The following is a 5,929-nucleotide window of genomic DNA, read 5'->3' on the forward strand; positions in this document are numbered from 1 at the left end:
GCAGCTACTGTTGGTCCTTGGTTTGTGCATCTGTACAATAAGTGGAGCGGCTACCTGCTTGTGTTGCTATAGGAATTCAATGAGAAGGTGATTCTAAAGCAACCAAATGGGTGGTGCTCAGGGAGTACCAGTGTGCCCCAGTACTACATGTCATCAAGCTCAGGCACAAGGCTTGAGAGGATGGGCCAGCAAGCCACAGTGAGACCGGTGAGGTCTCCAGACTTGTCTGCAGCATCACATGGCCAAGAGTTTTGTCCCACAGCAAAGGTGGACAGGGAGGGACTGGGGGACACCCTGCACTGGCCAAGGGGAAATTTACCTTGGGGTTTCCAAAGCACCCTAAGTTTCAGAGAACCTGAATTTTCAGATAAAAGGTAACAGTTTTCTCAGTGTTCTTAATTCATTCTACTTTCAAATATTGTGTTGGGGTGTGTGTGTGTGTGTTTAGATATATAGACAGACTCACAGAGGTACCGCCAAAGAAAGGCCTGGCGATCTCTTTCCCAAAATATCAGCCACTGGAAACCCGACACAGCACACACAGCCCTACTCTGACATATGTGGGTTGCCATGAATCAGAAGGGGCTCCAAAACACTTCTTTTTTTTATGGATGTATAAATGTACACACACAGAGCAGGTGTGGTATTTTAAGTCGCCCCAGCAACAAGACGGGGCATGCCTTTCTGGAGGGGTGCCATTACAGTATGCTCCACACCTTCAAACCGTGTCCTCTTCTGAGGCACGCCTAAGGTTAGAGGTCAGCAGGACCTTTCAAAAGGCACTGGCAGGGAGCGAAGTCTCGAGGGTCAGAAAGATCCGAGCTGAGTCTGGCTCTGCTTATGTCTTAGCTCTGTGTCTATAGGTAAATGACCACCCCTCCCAGTTCCAAGTTCCCCATCTTTCCACCGTGGTAATGAAAGTGCCCACCTGGTAAGGCTGCCATGAGGCTGGGAGCAGGATCCATGTAAGGCTCCATGCCTGGCAGAGTTAGAGCCCAGCCTTAGTTACTGAGACATTAGAGGGGAGGTGAATCTCACTTGTCTCGGTGAGCTCAAGAGGGAGTTTCTCCGAAGGTTCCAGGTCACCTTGGAAAAGATCAAGCAGCCTCTTGTCTCACCTTTCATCACCTGATAGAGCAATTCCCTAGCATAACAGTCCAAGGTACCACAATCCATAAGTATTCTCCACTCAAGAGAATCTGGAAGCTTCTAAGAACGTCATGACAGCCTTGATATTTCACCAGCATATGATACCATCGTAGTTCGAACAACACCAACCCAGTGGAAAGACACTGGGACTGCTCACAAGTGTGTCACCAGAGGAATCCGGGTGTACACTCCCCATCTAATCCCACCTCTGAGCCATCCCACAGCCACTGCCAATCCATGGCCAGATGGCCCCAAACAGCTCTCCTTTTGTCCCTTAATAACATTTGTCATGAAAACTTGTCAAATGCTTTCTCAAGGTCCAACACTGGATCCCACTGACAATCTCCTTTTCAAATCTAAGCCCCAAGAAAACACCACTAACCACATCAAACGTAGGCACTCTGCCAAATGGAAACAGGTCGGAACAGGTGTAGATGTACTCTCCCTCCTCCCTCTCTCTCACACACAAATGCATGTGCAAGAGTACAGGCACACACACACAGAACTGTTTCCATCTCTTCAGTCTCCCTAACTTCAAACTCAGTTTCTAGATCAAAGACACTTAACCCAGAGTAATCCATGGACCACCTACGATTCGGTTTCATAAAGTCTGTGAATCCCTTGAAATTCCAGTAAAAGTTTGTTTTCCCATGTAAATATTACCTATCAAGCCTTTTTTTTTTTTTTTAAGGGAACTCGACTTTAAAAAGCCTTTAGTGCTTCTCATACTGTCTCCACTCTTTCAGAACATGGCAATATTTCCAATTGCCTCCCAATTACCATTCTCCCCTTTATCCATAGTAATAAAACCCCAAATTTTAACTGTGTACCAGGGACTATATCAGGTGCCAGGATACAACTATAAAAAGCCAGACCAAAGTTCATGGAGCTTATAGTGGAAGTGGCAGGTAATGAACAAATTATCACTTACAAACAAAGCCTGGAATGAAAAATATAGCAAGTAATATGATCTGATCATCAATAGATAGCTGAAAACACCAGTTAGACCAGCCATCAACTGCTTTACCAATGTAAACAAAGGCCTGCACATACACAGACATTCTGTCTTACACCCACCAGGAGATAGGGAGTGATAGCTAAGGTCTCACCAACATAGAATCATCATTTACATAGAAACATCACCACCAAAATATCTTGGAGACAACAGAGAATTTCAGTTCACAACAAGAAACAAGTTAGAGAGGCTCACACAAGTGACCAATAAAGCTAGCAGACCCTTCTCAAGAAGAAAAGGATTGGAGGTGTTTGATCAGGAATTTCCAAATAATGGTATTTAGACTCCTTCAACAAACTGAGAAAAGACTGACAAAGCTACAGACCAGATCAAGGAAAGTTTTTTAAGATTTCAAGAAAATGGTACAACAAATTGACCAATGAAAATATTAGAAGCCATACAAAAATAGCAAATAGAAATCCAGACTATTAATACAAATACTTAGCACACAATTCATTGATAAGACAAAGGAATATAACTGAATCAATGAAAGACCAAATCAGTAAGGTTGAAGGGAAAACTCAATACTAATCTGTTAAAGGAACAATAAAAACAAACAAAAAACTCCAAAGAAAGTTTATGGATTATATGGGGCATCATCAAGAGGAATAAGTTACATGTGACCGGAATTCCAGAACAGGAAAAAAATAACACAGAAAATTATAAAATAGTTGTTGGCAGGAAGATTCCCTAAAATAATGAAAGAACATATACATTCAAGAAGATGAATTAACCCCAAACAGGATAGACCCCAAAAGAACATCACCAGGACGCACCATAACCAAACGTTCCAAAACCAAATACAAGGCAAGAATGCAGGGAACTCTGAGGATAATGAAAAGATAGCTACAAAGGGAAACAAGTCTAAACTCTGATTTCTCAGTGGAACTAACCAAGCAAGAAGGCAATAAGATGACATACATAAAACTGAAAAGAAAAAAAAAGCTTACTAAATTTCTCATACCCAGCAAAGCAGCCCCTTAAGGACGACAGTTACATGCGAGCATTTCCAGATAAACGAAAGTGAAAGGAATTTCTAAGAACCAGATCAACCTTAGAAGAAGGAAAGGATAAAGGGGGTTCTTTGGATAGAAAACCAGCAACGGTAGACAACAAACTGAGATTTCTATACACGATAGTAACACCCAGATAGATTAGTATCCAAAGTAAACCTACAAGACTGAAAATAAGGGATAGCAACTTGTAATAAAGACAATTACAAAGTAAATGGAATGATGTCATGTTGTCTTTCAAATGCAGAGCAAGTAGATTTCAAGGCAGGACACAACTTTTTATAATTGGGAAGAAATTAATGAATTATAGGATGTTGTTGTTCAGTGCTGTGGACTCGTCTCCAACTCATAGCTGCCCTGGGCATGAGGGAGTGAAAAACAACACCTGGCCCTGCACCAAGCTCACAAGTGTTCTGTTGTGTGAGCTCATGGTGGCAGCCACAGTGTCCGTCCATCTTGTTCAGGGCTGTCCTCAGATTCATATTACCGAGCTTGATCGCCTTCTCCGAGGACTGGCCTCCCTTGATAACACATTCAGAGTGCAGGAGATGAAGTCTCGCCGTCTTTGCCTCTAAGGAGCACCAGGCTGTATTTCTACCGAGACAGATCTGTTTGTTCTTTTGGAAGCCCATGTGCTCTCGATATTCTGCACCAACACCAGAGTTCAAATGCATCCGCTGTTCTTCACTCTTCCTCGTTCAATGTGCAACTTTCACATGCATTTGAGGAGATTAAAAGTACCATGGCTTGGGTCAGGCACCACCCTCGTCTTCAAAATAACCACATTGCTTTCCAACACTTTAAAGAGGTCTTGTGCAGCAGATTTATGCAGTACAATATGTTCGATCTCCCGACTATGGCTTCCATGAGCATTGATTGTGGATCCAAGCCAGATGAAATCCTTGACAACTTCGATCTTGTCTCCATTTATCATGATGTTCCCTACTGGTCCAGTTGTGAGGATTTTGTTCTTCTTGACATTGAACTGTCATCCAGACTGAAGGCTGCAATCCTTGATCTTCACGTGCTTCAAGTCCTCCTCACTTAGAGCACGCAAGGTTGCGTCATCCACACAGAACAAGTTGTTAATAAGCTTCCTTCTAATCCTGATGCTTCATTCTTCTTCATGTAATCCTGCTTCTCTGACACAGCAGAGGGTGCTAACAATGAGAGAACACGGACTAAAGCAAGACATGAGCACTTCAAGTCATTCCGAATCTCCGGTTAATCTCCGACTGAGGACTGCTTTCTACCACAAATGAACTCAGTATAGAAAATTATGTACAATAAGGAAACAAGTAACACCACAAAACAAAGTAACAGCAACAAATCCATACCTATTGATAATTACCCCGAATGTAAACTGATTAAACGCACTACTCAAAAGACCTCTAGAAGAGCACAGTGGAGAAAAAAATAGAACTCCTCAATATTCCGTCTCCACAAAATGCACCTTAGACACAAAACCAAAAGTTGATTTAAAAAAAAAAAAATCAAAGGATGGAAAGGCTACATCCTGTTAGTAATAATCCAAAAAGAGCAAGAGTGGCGATATTCATTTTAGATAAAATAGACTTTAGGGTGAAATCTAGCAGGAGACAAAGAGAGACATTGTATAATCATTACAGAATCAATTGAACAAGAGAACATTACCATAATAAATTTTTATTCACCCAATGAAAGAGCCTCAAAGTACATTAATCAAACTCTTACAGGTTTGAAGAGATAAACAGACAATTCTACAAGAAGAGTAAAAAACTTTAATTTAGCATTTTCAACAAAGCCTAGAATAACTAGAAAGAAATTCAACAAAGACACAGAAGAACTAAATACCACAATCAACAAGAGCCCTGTGAGTCAGAACTGCCTAGACGGCACTAACAACAACAGGCTGCTGATCTTTGGTGGAGGGCTGAAAGCATTCAGTGGGAAGAGATCATCTAACAAATGGTGCTGACAAAACTGGTTAACTGTTTGCATAAGAACCGAACAGGACCCATATCTCACATCACGTACAAAAATGAACTCAAGATGGATCGAAGAACTAAATGCAAACCTCGCGCTCTCAAGCTTATCAATGAACAAACAGAGAAAAACTTAGGGGCCCTTATACATAGCATCACGGCACACACCACCAAACATAAATAAAACACACAAACTGCAGAACACAAATTAGATGGCTGTGACCTCCAAAATATTAGACACATGCATCTAAAGATTTCACCGAAATAATAAAAGAGCAGGGTAAAACGGCAATGGCACATCAAACAAGGGACTGGTCATGAAAAGCCCCTTCCTTCCTTTCTTCCTGCCACTGACTCCACTCCAGCTCACGCTGTGGTGACTCAGTGGTGCACATTGGACCATCAGCAGTCTGAAACCACCAGCCCACTCCACAGGAGGAAGGTGAAGCTTTCTATCCTCCGAAGCATTACAGTCTCAGAAACCAACAGACAGCTGTCCCCTGTCCTACAGGTACGCTCAGCGATGAAGTTAACCCAATGGCAGTTGAGTCATGAGAAACTCAGGCAATCCCTATTCTCCAATAGGCAGAGGACTCAGACTCCTTTACCACAGACGTCCTCCAGGCACCAACACACATGACGAAATGCTCACAATCATCAGCGATTCAAGAGTTCAAAGTCAGAACAACAGAGAGCTACCACCTCCCACCAACATTACTAGCAACATTTTGACCAAACAGCAGGTGTTGGCGAGGGTGGAGAGACACTGGACCCGCCAGACACTGCTG

This window comes from Echinops telfairi, unplaced genomic scaffold (assembly GCF_000313985.2).
Source record: "Echinops telfairi isolate 266 unplaced genomic scaffold, ASM31398v2 ScPeMD7_7412;HRSCAF=8450, whole genome shotgun sequence".
NCBI lineage: Eukaryota > Metazoa > Chordata > Mammalia > Afrosoricida > Tenrecidae > Echinops > Echinops telfairi.